Source organism: Micromesistius poutassou (assembly GCF_964030765.1).
Source record: "Micromesistius poutassou genome assembly, chromosome: 13".
Taxonomy (NCBI): domain Eukaryota; kingdom Metazoa; phylum Chordata; class Actinopteri; order Gadiformes; family Gadidae; genus Micromesistius; species Micromesistius poutassou.
Window position 1 is genome coordinate 6404189 of NC_140283.1, and position 15402 is coordinate 6419590.

Here is a 15402-nt window from a genome sequence, read left to right on the forward strand (position 1 = left end):
ACTAGTTGAGACAGAAACCAAAATACATATTAGGAAGACACTATGGACAGCAGGGGGCGCCAGATTCATGCTTTCTTTTGAGAGACGCTCTGAAGTCAGTGAAAACGACCCCTTAAAAAGTTCAGATGCTGTGTTTGTGCGTGACATCACGATAATGAAGAATAAACGCAATCACGTCTGATAATAGCAATTTTTTTGTATATTTAAGAGGTTCAAATGTGATTTGACATTGGATTATAAAATCTAAGGACTAAAGTGGACCAAACACAGACATGGGATTACTAAACCACCAAAACTGATTGCATGCGTCACGTCAGTTCAGATCGACAACTCACTGATGGGGTGTCCTTTGGTCTTAATATAATATTCACAGCACACTTTGCCACGGTTAACTCTAAAAAGGCTCTTTCTAAGTTAACAAAATACAATTCTTATTATCAAGGGATAGCACTCTAAAAGATACCTATATTCCATTAAATTTCAAAGTTTGTTCTGCTAGATGCCACTAAATTCTAAACCTTTAATTACTTCAATGCCGCATTGACACAAGCTGGACAATTATTAAATAAGTACAACAAAATTAGGAGTCAATCCTTTCTTTGAGTAGTTATTCTGGTTTACTTCTAACCCAAAGATCATGTGTCCCGGAACAGCCTGTGGGAAAATAGAAAAATCGTTTCCTGTAGAAAGGATCCACTTTCTCATTTCATTCATATTAAGCGGAAAGAGGGGAGACTGAAGAGTCCTAAATGCATTCTGTGGACGGTAAGGAGCAAGAGCTTGTCTGTTAAGAAGTTAAGTGGATTCCAAGGGAATCTGTGGTTGTGATACTGTACGCCTGAATTTATATAATGGAGACTGCGTTGATAATACATTGTATTTTTCTCTGCAGAGTTCCCTTTGATTATAGCAGAAGTTTTCCACTGAGGTTTAGAGACTGTTTTCAGTGGCACAAGTGCAGAATGTCCAGAAGCTGCTTGAATAGACACATAGCTACCATGCTCAGGTATGTATTATTTAGCAGCGTGAGACTAGGATGTATCTTGGAGATCTTGGATGGTCTGCATTGGTAGTGAGTTGTAAACGGGGGCATGATTATCAGATGCTGGTGGGTTGAGTTGGCAAGTTTCAGAAGCTGAGGCACCAGGTCTGTTATTGCCCTGCTGTTTAGTGTTGTATCCCATGTAGAGAGGCTGCATCTGTGATGGTCGATTTAAATGATTAGGGCTGTTGGCTGCCAAACCTGAAGGGGATCTATCTGCATATTCAGACACAGGTCCAAGTGTATCCAGTTAGGACAGTTTAGATAGCAGGGCTTGAGTGGGGGGGATAAACATTCAAGATATCCAGTAGACGCAACTATGATCTGGTTCCATCACAGGTTCAGTAAAGGGAGTTTTGCCATCCAATTTGGCCTGTTCAATTTGGCCAGTGTAACACATCAGAGGTGGAGGTTGCTGTTAAACAGCACTAAAGTGACAAGGCAATGTCTGTTCACTTTGATCCATGTTGAATTCTTACAAAAATGATTAACTGGCTGTGGTAGGGAGTTTAGAATCCACCACTACTGCATTGTCCTTTCCCTGATGCATGGTGCCTGGGTTCCTAACAGGCCTAGATACCTGGGGATATTGTGAGGGAGATAAACTAGGATAAAGATGCACCTTCCTTCTGGCCTGTGCTAGAGTGTTTCCGTGTTCAGGAGCAGCCGTTTGGGAGTCACTGATGGTCTGTTGTGTTTGACCTTTGCTTCACTTATTTCCACTGGGACTGACTGGCAGATTTGTCAACCCACACTGGGCCTCGTCATATGGTATCAGACCAGAGGGAGGAGAGATCTGTTCATACATGTAGGTCAGTTCTGTTGAGCTAGCTTGTCCATTTCTGCTGCCGTAAGTGTTTTTTTTTGTCTGCTGTAGTATTCGTTAGGACGATTAACATAGGGTGGAGTTTTGTATAGAAATAGAATGACGTGACTTCGTAATCAATTTGAGGATTTCCGACCTGGTTAAATCAGTAGTATGCCCCTGAGGTCTAAATATGGATTCATGTGGTAAATGAGATGCAGAAGTACCAGCAGGTGTCAGCTACAATCTTCTGTGTCTGCGTCTGCTTCTTCTTATTATTTTAAATACAGAGGCAAGATAGAATTTTGTCAAGCTTATTTTTGCCACCCACTGGTTTGGAGGTCAGTACTGTGGAAATCCATTAACCACCCAACCAAAAATAAATAAGAAATCACATCCTGTTAAACATTCCTGTATTGTTTAGCTATTCAAAAGCCTCAACAGATTTATCAACAGCAGGATCCCACAGTTATGCACACTGCAATAGGGGTCACACCAAGGTCTGCCAAAAAGCAAAGCAATATCCCCCTCTCCTTCTTATATATCTTGCAGTACAGTAGTACAAGCATCCCATACTCAGCACATAGCCAATCTTGATGCTTAATTACCAGCATCAGTGTTGCTCCCAAACCAGAGAAGCCCAGTCTAGTAGTATACACCTGAAGAGAGGAAGACCAGTCACGCGTAAGATGTTCCTCAACTGCCTGCTGGGGAGCCACCTCTGTGTTGCTGGTCCTCAATATCTCCCCCTTACACAGACTCCTCCCCAACCGTCAGCAGAACAGATGCTGGACTGACTCCCCCGGCCTGACTTCTTAACCTAAGCCACTGCCTAAAGGGGAATTTACACCGTAGGTGAGAGAGACGTGAGCGTAACGTAGGCGTAACGTAGGTGTATCAATTCACACCGCCGCCGTTTATTTCGCTATATTTTCAAGATTCATCAGATAACATCATAACCGAGACGCTTCAGAAACGCTTGAAAATAGAAGTGAAGCGTAAGTTAAGCTTTGGTCGGCCGTGAGACGGGCGTAAAACCTGCCGGTGTAAATCAGTGCACTAGTTTGAATGAATTCTATCTCTAGCTGAAGTCGGACGTCTGACGGCCGACTAAAAAACACGTCTAAAACGCCTGCGGTGTAAATTGGCCTTTAGACCCAGCTTCCTCTGCCTTAGCTCAAAGGGGGCCTCCCCAAGCAGTGCATGAACTGAGGTTGGGTGAAAAAGCAGATAAACAAAGATGAAGCCTGAACAAGTGAGTCCCAGCTTTCAAAAAGCTGTTTCCCCGAACAACGACCCAAAAGCCAAACGCCTATAGTCAAGAACAGGTTTTATCATTGCCCAGTGAACCGTCACTAGATATTCAGTCTCTGCTCCCACGGCACATCCAGGGAGACACCACATGAGTTTCAGAACTTTCCCAATTTTCTCCAGAATGGGAGCTCTGCAAGTCATATTTTCTTCAAACAGAATTCCAAAGATTTAGATTTATTTTATATTGAGGTACCCTCACCAGAGGGGAGCCATAAAGGGATCTCTCAAAGACCCCTCTTCCTTCCACTAAGATTTCAAAACTCCATTCTCAAGACCACCCTTCAACTCCTCCTAGAGCCCTCTCTAATTGCCATATTCTTGATTCTTACCCTGCTTCCATAGTGCCCAATCATATGTGAACAATGAACATCCACAGCCTGGACCCACACAGCTGAAGATGTAATTGATCATTATTTAAGTAATATCGGGCTTATTACACTACCTTGCAGAATGGGCACACCCTCTTCAACCGTGATCTGTATTTTCCAATATACATTTGTAAATAAATCTCTAGTTCCAGCAATAGGCCATCCCTGCAGAAAATATCATAATCCTTCTCAATAACAAGAAACACTGAACCTCGCTTTCCAACAAGCCCCCCCGCCCCTGATATTAGCCCAACAGAAGGACAATCTACAGTGCACCAACTCCAGAATATGAGTGAGCCTATCAGTAACCATCCTCTCCATACGTTTACAGTTGGCCTCAATGGTAGAGGGCTAGAGGCTTTTTTTACCAGGCTTTCTAATAGGGACCACATGCCTCAAAGCAGAGGGCAGGATCCCTCCTCCCACACTCAGCTGAACAAAGACAAAAACAAACCATCAATATTATTCCATACAAGTGCCAAAACAGCTCATAGCATCGGCCATCCACGCCCAGGGCCATATTGCCCCCTGCCTTCCTCTGCTCATCCAGCGTGAAGCACACATTAAAAGGACTCTCTTTACATTCATCACACCCAAAATCAACCACTCTATTTAGGCAGCATACCCTGTCCTTGTTCCTTGTTCATTTATTGCCAATTATGCTAACATAGTAGGAATTTGTCTCAACGTTCCAGTGTGTGTGTTCCAACAGATAAGAAGTCAAACCACAACACAGAGTAGCGTTATAGCAGCCATGGACGGCGCCATCTTGGGAAATACAGCATAACACAGTCAACCAATGGCAGCAACTTTCTCCTCCATGTTGCGGTTCAATCTGGTCTTCTTGGAGTGAATGCTGATAGGCTGTAACGACACAGCATCAAGGGAAGATTTGCGGGATAGTTAAAATATTTCAACTCAGGGAAAGTGTTTGCATGCGTAGAATCACACCAAATCCGCGTGAACCACGTTGTTGAAAATTCTCCCCTATTCGCATCTTTGCGTCAACTTTGTGTGTATTCGCGTCGTGCCTTCATCCCTGGTGTGAATGCACACCAGGGATGGCCTTCCTCCAGCATTCTGGCCTTGCCGACATCATTTTGCACTACAGACGTCTCCATTTCATAAACCGGCCCCCCTTCTTCAACGAATGTTTGACGTACAGCGCACAACACGCTGCAGCTCTGTGTGGGAAATGCTCCTCCACAAGGTCTCAGAGTAATCTCTCCAACGCGTCCTCTTGGCAGATGTAATGACCTGCCTTGCCACAGCCGTAAGCCTTTGATACATCTTTATATTATTTCCATCTTTAGATTAGCCCTATTCCTTACCACCTCATCACATACCTGATACCACCATGGCACTATCTGTCTGGCTGCAACCGCCTTGGTAGCGGCAGGGAAGAGATTGAGTAACCCAACACCTCCACCAATTCATCTCTTAAGACTTACGCTATCTAATCCACTTAGACACATCTCTTCATATGTATCCCAATCTGCCTTCCTGAAATCAAATGGTCGTTCCCTTCCAGTAGTCTCACACAGCAGATTTACTCTCCACATACTGAGTATGGGGAAAGGATCACTGCCCACAGTTTATGAACCCAATACATCACACGCCACCTTACATGACAGCCGACGCCCATGTCAGTTCAGGACTTGACAGGCTGCTTTGACCCGCTTGAAACCTTGTGGCACGACCATCATTTAAACCAACCAACCCAAGCTACTAACACTATCCAATGTAGAGCTTAAATGTCCATTAAAGCCACCTACTCAGATAGCCGGCAGTGAAATTCAACACTTTTTCTCCACTGACATCCGAGTATGTGGGTTGTAATATAGCAGGTGACTTGGAAAAAGGAGTAACCGGTTATGCGGGCAGTAGCACATGTTTAACCTACAGAGAGGGAGTCAGTCATCTAAAGCAGATTGGCAAACCAATCTAAAAGGGGTGTTGGCGTTTGGACAAAGGACACAGTTGAACCTACATATTTCCCCCTCATCGTCGTCAGCTGTAACTGGTGGCAAGGGTCATTTGTCTTTCAAACATAATATTATAAAAACTATGCTGAAGACAACATCAACCACACAAAACAAATGTTCAGTTTCACACACTGTGTTTGTGTGTGTGTGTGTGTGTGTGTGTGTGTGTGCGTGTGTGTGTGTGCGTGTGTGTGTGTGTGCGTGTGCTCTTGTAAAACAAACTTTGTATGCATCCTTGGCCAAGCGGCAATGATTTGTACACCAGTCACAACCAGACAAGCCAGTGGAGGATTACAGCTTGAACCCGGGTCTTGGTCGTGCCTTCCAGCGCAGCAAGCTCTTCACGCGTGCTCCCGGCCTAATGATGACGGATCTCCTGGAAGGCCACTCTCATTTATTGTTCTGTATTTATCTAGCTTTTGTATTCTGCAGATTTTAAGCCGGAGATAATGAGTGCGTACTCGATCACGGTGATTGATTCATGGGCGGTATCGTCGGGTAAACCCGCAGTGCGTGTTAAACAGCCCTGTCAACGTGGGGGCATACTGACGCTTCGGCGCATGAGAACCTTGGTAAAAAAAAAGCATGCATCGTTTGCTCCGCTCCATCGACTGCGTCCGCCTCGTCGTCTCATCTCCACACCTTCTCAATGAGCAGAATCCATTAAGTACGAGCGCAGCGTGAAGTCTGAGCGTTGCAATGCACTTCATTCATACGGTGGCACTTCAGGAATGGAACGTGCGCAGACAGTGAGCAGGGGAAGCGGCAAACTGGGAGAGGATGATGAGAGTATGGAGAGACTGATGAGGCGGCATTGAACCTCTGGTGGTGCTGTTGGGTGGCCGCCCGGAGCAGTGTTTGTTCACAGCGTATCACGCCAACACCTTGCCTGTTTAGTTTGGTCAGCAGTTATTCGCTTTTTTCTCCCGTTTATTATCAGTATTGGCTCTCGAATGAATCCCTCCCTCCGTCGCTCTCTATCCATCCCTCTATTTATCTGTCCCTCAGTCATTCTGTGTATTTTCCTATTTTCTCTCCATCTTTCCTCCCTCGCTCTGTCCTTCTCTCTGCCCTTCTCTCTCTCTCTCTCTCTCTCTCTCTCTCTCTCTCTCTCTCTCTCTCTCTCTCTCTCTCTCTCTCTCTCTCTCTCTCTCTCATTCTTTTTCTCTCTTACTCTCACTCTCTTTCTCCCTGGCATTTTATCTCTCTTGGCCGCTCTCTCTCTCTTTCGTTGTCATGCTGTCCCTCCCCTTCCCTCTGTCTCTCCCTCTTTCTCCATCTCTCTCCCTCTCTCTCTGTGATTGACTCCTCTGGGTCACCCTGCTGTGGGTGAACGATGATGTTTGCCTCTGTGACAACCAGTCAATACCTCATTTTGTTTCATTTTCAGCCTGCCCCCGTTCCATCATTGTGTATGACTGTGCGTGTGTGTGGGAATATGTGTGTGTGTGTGTGTGTGTGTGTTTGTGTTTGTGTATGTGTGTGGGAATATGTTTGATGTATATGTGTCTGTATGTCTGTGGGAATACGTGTGTGTGTGTGTGTGTGGGAATATGTGTGTATGTGTATGTGTGTGGGAATATGTTTGTGTGTGTGTGTGTGTGTGTGTGTGTGTGTGTGTGTGTGTGTTTGTGTGTGTATGTGTGTGGGAATATGTTTGTGTATGTGTGTGTGTGTGTGTGTGTGTGTGTGTGTTTGTGTGTGTATGTGTGTGGGAATATGTTTGTGTATGTGTGTGTGTGTGTGTCTGTATGTGTGTGTGGGAATATGTGTGTGTGGGAATATGTGTGTGTGTGTGTGTGGGGGGGGGGGATATGTGTGTATGTGTATGTGTGTGGGAATATGTTTGTGTGTGTGTGTGTGTGTGTATGGGTGTGTGTGTTTGTGTTTGTGTGTGTATGTGTGTGGGAATATGTTTGTGTATGTGTGTGTGTGTGTGTGTATGTGTATGTGTGTGGGTGGGAATGTGTGTGTGTGTGTGTGTGTGTGTGTGTGTGTGTGTGTGTGTGTGTGTGTGTGTGTGTGTGTGTGTGTGTGTGTGTGTGTGTGTGTGTGTGTGTGTGCGTGCCACTAGTTTGCCACAGAGAGATGGACCTATTAGCTGCATAACGATGACACACAGGCCACCAGAGTGAGGCCTTGTGTGATCAAAGGCCGTCCTACAGTGAGATGAAGCGATGGATGCACTGTGGGAGCAGGACAACATGTCAAACACCAGCAGCTCTACTACCTTTAAATGTCAGGACCCCTCGATGGAAAGACCTCCGTGTGCCGGAGGAGAGAGCGGGCGGACGCACGGTGGTGTGTGCACGGTATACACTCGGTGTGTGTCACTGCTGGGGGGGGGGGGAGAAGGCACTTCTGGGTTCTACTTGAAAAGTACTTGGATCTTGTCAAATTGGAGAAATGAACAAGCCATTTTGACAGTTTACTACAAGTTTATTTTTTTGTCAGCATTGATCACGGCAATACTGGATAGGAGTTCAATAGTCCTGGCTGTGTCCCGTTGCTAACAGGTGCCACTACCTGCCTATTAAACGACATGTAACCAGTGGGACTCCCCCTGCTCATCAGGTGTCCCAGCTGTTGGTGGGATATTGCCTGACACTGTGGTGCCTGAGGCAATGACTGATAACTTGCCGTTAATAAAAAGGGACTGATGCAACAAGTCTCTGTGCCTTCCTGCTTCCGTACCTGTGTGTTGTTAAAGTTAGTAATCACCTTGTTACCAGATAGTGTTACCAGATAGATACATATCTGGTGTGATTCATCAATAGTCTATATGTTTAAACACAGTCGGGACTATGTTGGCATACAGAATAGAAGCAACCAATCGTATATGGTAGAATTCTTGTAACATCTATCTTTGCTTTACAACCTGCCTTACTAATCTAATAGCTCATCATATTGATTTGACTTTATATCAATACATCCTATGTATTCCTATTTTTCAAATGCTACAAATTTATACCCAACATACAGTACGATTACCAGAGATGATCATAGACCTCTGAAGAATAAGTCCCGCCTCCGAGGCTCTGGTTCCCTCGGTCAAATGTCTATGGGAAATAACATGGGGTTTATGAATGATCGTACATAACAAACTCTGTAGGTGGCGAAGAAGTAAAAGCTGCATCACGTTTCGAACTACACACTTTTTCCATCTAGTTTCGACTGGCTTTTTAGATTGTCGGTGCCATTAAAGTAGTAAACGATTATAAATGCTATTTTACCAAATTCTCGGCACCGACAATCCAAAAAGAATAAGTCTCGCCTCGGAGGCGGGACTTATTCTTCAGATCTCTATAGTGTCCATCCCACTTGTTGAGCCATTCTCTGGCCTGCAGTTTCATCTCATGACCTGTAGGGAGAATGTTGTTGTAATATGTATTTTGTTTATCATATTCTGACCACATCATTTTTTTGCAATGCAGTGGTTTTTGCAATGGTTGATGCAAGGACACACACACACGTTTTTCAAGCAGTAAGTCTTCAGAGCAGAGCAATAGACAATAATTTCCAAGTATTATGCCATTAATCATTCTTCACTTTGGCTTCAAAGGACGAAGGCAGCCGTATTCTTGTACCTCCTCGCTTTCTCTCTCTTCTCCTACTCAATACAGATATACATACAGGTAAGGATACAATATGTTTAATTGGTTGGAAGAAGGTTTAAAAGATGATGCACTTGACATCGGAAGTAATTAGAACATTTAGATTGTATTCCATCCAACCCATGTTTCGAGGGTTAAACATTCCATTCCATTCCAACCATTGTAATTGCATGTCTTCTTCAAGAATATATCGTTATCTTTGCATTGACAACACACAGAGTTCAGACATCCTTTTATTCTCAGTGGAAATTGCCTAATTACGCTTCGGCATTGTTCGTTGTTGTATTTAACAATTTTCTCGCAAGATATGATTTGTAATTATTAAGAAACTAAACAGCATTTGCAATCACTGAACGAAGATTATGACGATAAAATGTGTTATCAAAATCCATTTAATGCTAAATAAGTCACTTGACGTGGACTCAGGCCTATAGAAAAGAGCAAAAAAATGCAGGCATGTCACAATTTTAGAGAGCTTTTGTGAAACAACTACATTTTCCGCCGTTGACGACCAACGTTACTACATTTTTGTCAGACTGGGTTGCATATTTTGCCCCAGTCTCCTAAAAAGCCCGGAGACACAAGAATAAAAATAGGACTAAACTGGTAGTGGAAGAGATTATTCCTCAAAAATAATCATGTTAACTAAATCCTCCAAATCTGAAAGATAGGTAGAGAATTTTATGTTGTATTAAAGGGGTAGTTCAGGATTTTGGACATCAGACTTCATTTCCAAGTGAGCCAGTGTGTTATTTATCATTGGAGACCGTTTTCAACACTTCATTCAGTCCTTCATAGTTTCAGAAATCGCTGGTGCTAGGCTAACGCAAGTCGAGGGGAACTGCTAGCCTCCCAATAAAAACTGTTTTACCCACTCCAAAGTACACCTGAGGCAAAGCAATTATAATGCCCGACTATCGATGTAAATGTCTGTGTTGATAGAATAGTGTTAGAAATAAACTTACCCTTGCATCGCATTGCATTTCGTTTATAATCCCTGTAGTTGGAAGCAAGCTACGGCAGTGGTGGACTGATATTACCTGGATTGCCCTTCTCTGTTTACCTTCTGCTGTAGTGAATTGGTTGCTACACCGGAGCAAAGTGAAATTCTGCCGCTGCTGAGAAAGTAGTCCCCCAAAATGTAATGTGATCATTGCGATACAAGGATAGTTTTATTTCTATCAACACAGACATTTACATCGATAGTCAGGCATTATAATTGCTTTGCCTTGTGTACTTTGGAGTGGGTAAAACTGTTTTTATTGGCAGGCTAGCAGTTCCCCTTGACTTGCGCTAGCCTAGCACCAGCGATTTCTGCAACTAGAAGGATAGGGATCAAGCTGTATGTAGGAGGATATGAAATCAAGTCAAGGAATACATTATTCATTATTGAGCCCACTTCTTTCATATAGCATAAACAGCCTCGACAGAAAAGAAAATACCATAAGTAGGGATATGGAAAAATTAGAGCTGCTACACACCAGACAATCACATACAGCAGTCCACGGAGGTTGGATAGTGAAGAAAACCAGAACGCTCAATCCCGGGACCAATGGAACTCTTTCCGACTTAGTGTTTCCCTTCATTGTTTCCATGGTTACATAGGCCGAGTCTTACCTGTCAGGTTGAATTTACACAAGGCGGTTAAGTGGAATGTTTATTTGGGTGCCCGGGAGTGATTGTGGCAAAAAAAATTTAAACCAGGGGAAAAAACTAAAATAAAGCGCCGTATATAGAGAGGCTTCACAAAGGCAGCTTTGTGACTTTTACTCTGCAGGATCAACATGAGGTATTTAGAAAAGATTGCAGTGAGGGAAGAAAGGGAGAAGCAGCGGGCAAACCTCTCGTCCTCTGCATCACCGTGTGACCCAGTTCTGATGACTTGTCATTTCCTGCTGAAGGCTGACGAACATTTGTTTATGGTTTTATAAAAAAAATAATGACAAATAAATGAATAGATAAATAAATATATAAGGTTGTTAAAGCTGTCGAAAAATAACTAAAAGGAAAAGAGCAGATTGCTCCTTTTGTTTTTAAAGTCTATGAAAGCCTTTTGTGGTGCCAGAAATGAGCTGTTCATAAGAATGGTTTGACCAGTTTGTTTCTGCATATAGATTTCTTGCACACAAAATAGAATGCACCTTTCAAAAGAAAAAGGCTTAAAATAATTAATGTAATAGCTCATTGTGCCAATGTTTCAATTGTCAAAACATGAAAAAAAAAAAATAGATATATATCTTTGGAAGTGTGTATGCAATGACAAGATGTAAAACACTAATATGTTTTTCCTTTTCCACACATTTGTGATGTGTGTATATATATATATATATATATATATATATATATATATATATATATATGTTTTTTTACAGTAAATTATTTAATTCGATATCATTTGAATTGGTATCTATATGTGGAATCTTCTCGTGTGCACCATGGGAACTGTCACCGTCAGTGAGCCGTCCAATCATAACAGCTCCGGACCGGGTCTGTGGGATATCGCACCAACCTAGATGAATTATTCTAAAAGAAAACATGAGAAACATTAATCTTGCTTAGCTTTCAAATCCCCCACAGTCGGCTCACAATGCCACAATATCTACTGTTTGCCGGTGGAGACTGGGCATTATGTGCCTTTTCCCTCTTATTTAGAGTCCTTGAGCATAACCATCATGAGAGAGTAGCTTAATAATCATTTACACAATCTTGAGACGAATAGAGCCCTCAAAGAAGCCTCCATTTTGTCAAACCTAGCAGGGAAAATAACTAAGACTGACCAATCATTTATACTTTATTCCCTCTGAAAACTTCAGGGGTTCAAGAAAATGATACAGGGCATAATAACAAGGAAAGGCTAGTCCTTATCTATAGGCAAATTGACTATAATGCTAAAACATTGGTTCAGTTATGCCCTACTTAGTTGTATTTGGCCTTGAGTCGATGTGTTTGCTTAAAACCCCTTTCCTACTGCATCATAATTTTTTATCATGGGTTTACCTCATAGACTTCAACTGACAACAGCTTGTCATTGTGTCACTAGTACTATCTGGTAATTACTGCAGCAGATTCCAACTGATAGTCGTTGTTTTAAAGAGTTCCTCATTAATCCTCTGTTCCGGAGCTGCCTCTCAAAATGTCGTACCAGCATCTGTAATGAATCAATGAAAACAATGTTTTTCTGAGTAATACACGATTAAGTGGACGCTTACGCCAGGCTTTTGATGTTGTCAGAGAACGCATTAAAATAGCCTGTTGCTTCAATCAGAGAAATCCATCCTTTCGCAGTCATATTTGTTTACTTTCCAGTCTTTTTAAGGGCATTTAGAAGATGCTTTTATCCAAAGCGACTTACAGAGCTCAGGGAAACCATGATGCTCAGCTAGGATGACCTGGGATTGACCTAGCAACGTTCCGGTTAAAAGTTAACCAAATTTACTTCCTGAGCTAACCTGACCCCTGCTTGAGTTAAGCCGGGTGGTATACATTTTGTCCTTTTCATATGTTTTCCTTTATCAACCAACACAATTGATTAAAGCTATAGCATTTTAACAGGTCTTGATTTTTGTTGTTTGGTGTGTGTCCCTTTCTCTGAACCCCTATCCACAGTAACAATAAAAAATACAAATGTATGTATTCTCAACATGTCCACTGCCCTCACAGTGAGACAATGTAAAATTATAATGTTATAACAATTCTGTTCATGACAACAGAAGCTCACAAACTGCAATGAAACAGAATATAATTCATCATTACTAACAACCATAATGGATAACTCCACCATTTTCGGCGAATAGATGAAATGGTTACCAACATCGATTTACCACCTTGTTGACTGATTTGATACAACGATAGAAATCTTTTTAGCATTTTCACTTCTCTATCAAGGATTTATTGGGTGTTCAGAGGATTGTGAACGGCAGACGGTTGCACTGCAAACCAGTATTGAGGTGGTAAAGGGATGCTGTAGCGGAAGCGGCAGTGTTATTTCTCATGCTTTTTTAGTCACGTTCACCAGGGCATCGATGAGGTTGCTACATCAGAGACTTCCTGAGCGCAAGCTGTTCACACAGGAGGAGAGGAGGCTGAACAAAATAAACACGATCAGGAGCAAGTGGGGGGGAAAGATCATCTCATTATTTAATGGAAAAGCATGTTGGGATCCATCCAATTCTAATAACTAAGATTCATAAGAATAATATGTCTTCAAGAATTTTGATAAACCTTATACGATATGATTCATACAAATTTAATATAATTTAAGCATATTTATTTTGTAACATAAAATACAATACCATAAATAATAATAATACAATAAAAAAAATTATCAAAGCAAAACTACACAAAAGCATGTGTGTGTACATGTTTCTGAATTTGTGTGTGTGTGTGTGTGTGTGTGTGTGTGTGTGTGTGTGTGTGTGTGTGTGTGTGCATGTGTGTGTGTGTGTGTGTGTGTGTGTGTGTGTGTGTGTGTGTGTGTGTGTGTGTGTGTGTGTTTGAGTGTGTGTGTTTGCGCGTGCTTGTCTGTGTAAATAGGCCCATAACCTAATTTATCTGTATTGGCCTTTTAGGAATGACAGAAAGCCTTGGAGAAGGCCCGGGATCTACAGGAGCAGCAGATCAGTAATGATGGCTGTACAGACCTCAACGCCGCTCCCGTTGCCATGCCAATCCCATGGGGCTTTAAATTCATGTGGATGCATTGTGAATTGAGCTATATTTAACTGCCGTCTGAAACATCCCCTTTGTTATCTGTTAGCTGACGTGAACATGTAATGGCTCTCTCTTTCTATTGTTCCAATCCACCTATGGATTCCAATATATCTAAATGGGATGCTTTGAATTAGAAATCATAATCGTAATGACAGGTAATGTCAGGTAACTGGAGCTTTGTAGCCCTGTTCTCTGAGAGCAGCTATGAGAGTGTATGCGAGTGTATTTCAATGTACAAGCAGTCTTCTTTCTCACCCTCATCGCCGTGGATACATCTGACTGAGATTCAGTTAACTGTAAATCCCTGCTAAAAGGCTCTCTTCAATATTGTACAGGTAAATCTGAGCAAGAAATGGCAGATTGCATGTTTTGCAAGTATACAATATTCAGAGTGAGATAAATACGTCTAAATCTGTAAATCTGTTTATCATGCCAACTAATCTACAGGTTTCTGTCAACAACACGAATCAGTCCATTTCACGCTCCCTCTCTTTCTTACCTTGCCAATGTTCTTCACTTCTGATGGATTGTCTGTTTAATAATTCTGGCATCTCCTCCTCAAGTCTGCTAATGGGATGAGAACCGGGTCTTCCTCGTTACATTATGGCTCCGACAATCTTCCTGTCCGACGAGATGGAGTGAAATGAATTGCTCATTCGTCTCTGAGTCGTGTGTGATTCTGGCGCCATTAAACATTTTGAGATGGAGGAACCAAGATTCTTCAGATGCAGCAACAGAGAAATCTCCTAGAGTCTAAATTCCATAAGGGGAATAAAGATATTGGACGCAATTTAAAGAGAAGATGGCAGAGAGGCTGGGAGAAGTCAAAAGCCATCGAGGCGTCGTGACAACCACCACCGTCATTCACAGCAAACTGTTTAAAGAGATTGAGAAAAGAAGAGAGGCACCGTCATCGCCGCAGGATCCCAGAGTCCCAATCCTCTAGCTAACTGGCATTGGTTAATAATGGTTTAAAAAAAACAACTAACTAAATCATCGCCTAAGCTGGGATGATGGAACAGCATCCTGATCTGTTTTCCAATGAATCAATTGGATCACCATCATCATTCTTTTTAATTCATTCACTTTACGGGTCAGTACCGGTTTTGAAATTAAATGAATGGTCCTCTGGCATTGTTTGTGTTTCTGAGTGTGTTATTGTGTATGTTTTGATGTGTTTGTGTCTGTGTGTGTTTTCTCGTGCGTCGATGTATATCTGTGCTTGTGAGAAAGCTTGGATTATTTCTCACATATTCCACTCTCGCAGGTCTCCGTCTTATCTGCCTCACACACATACACACACACACACACACACACACACACACACACACACACACACACACACACACACACACACACACACACAGTCCTCCCAGCAGATCTAAGGCAGTGCCATAAGCATGATGGACAGTGCATGGATGAAAATACGATTAGATCCGACTTTATTAATCCCAGGGGGACAGAGAGGAGAGGAGGGGTACCAGGAGGATCCAGACTATAAGTTGCACAGGAGGAGAGTTGAGAGGGGAGGTCAGCTAGGTCATGTCTAGCCTCTCCTAGCTGG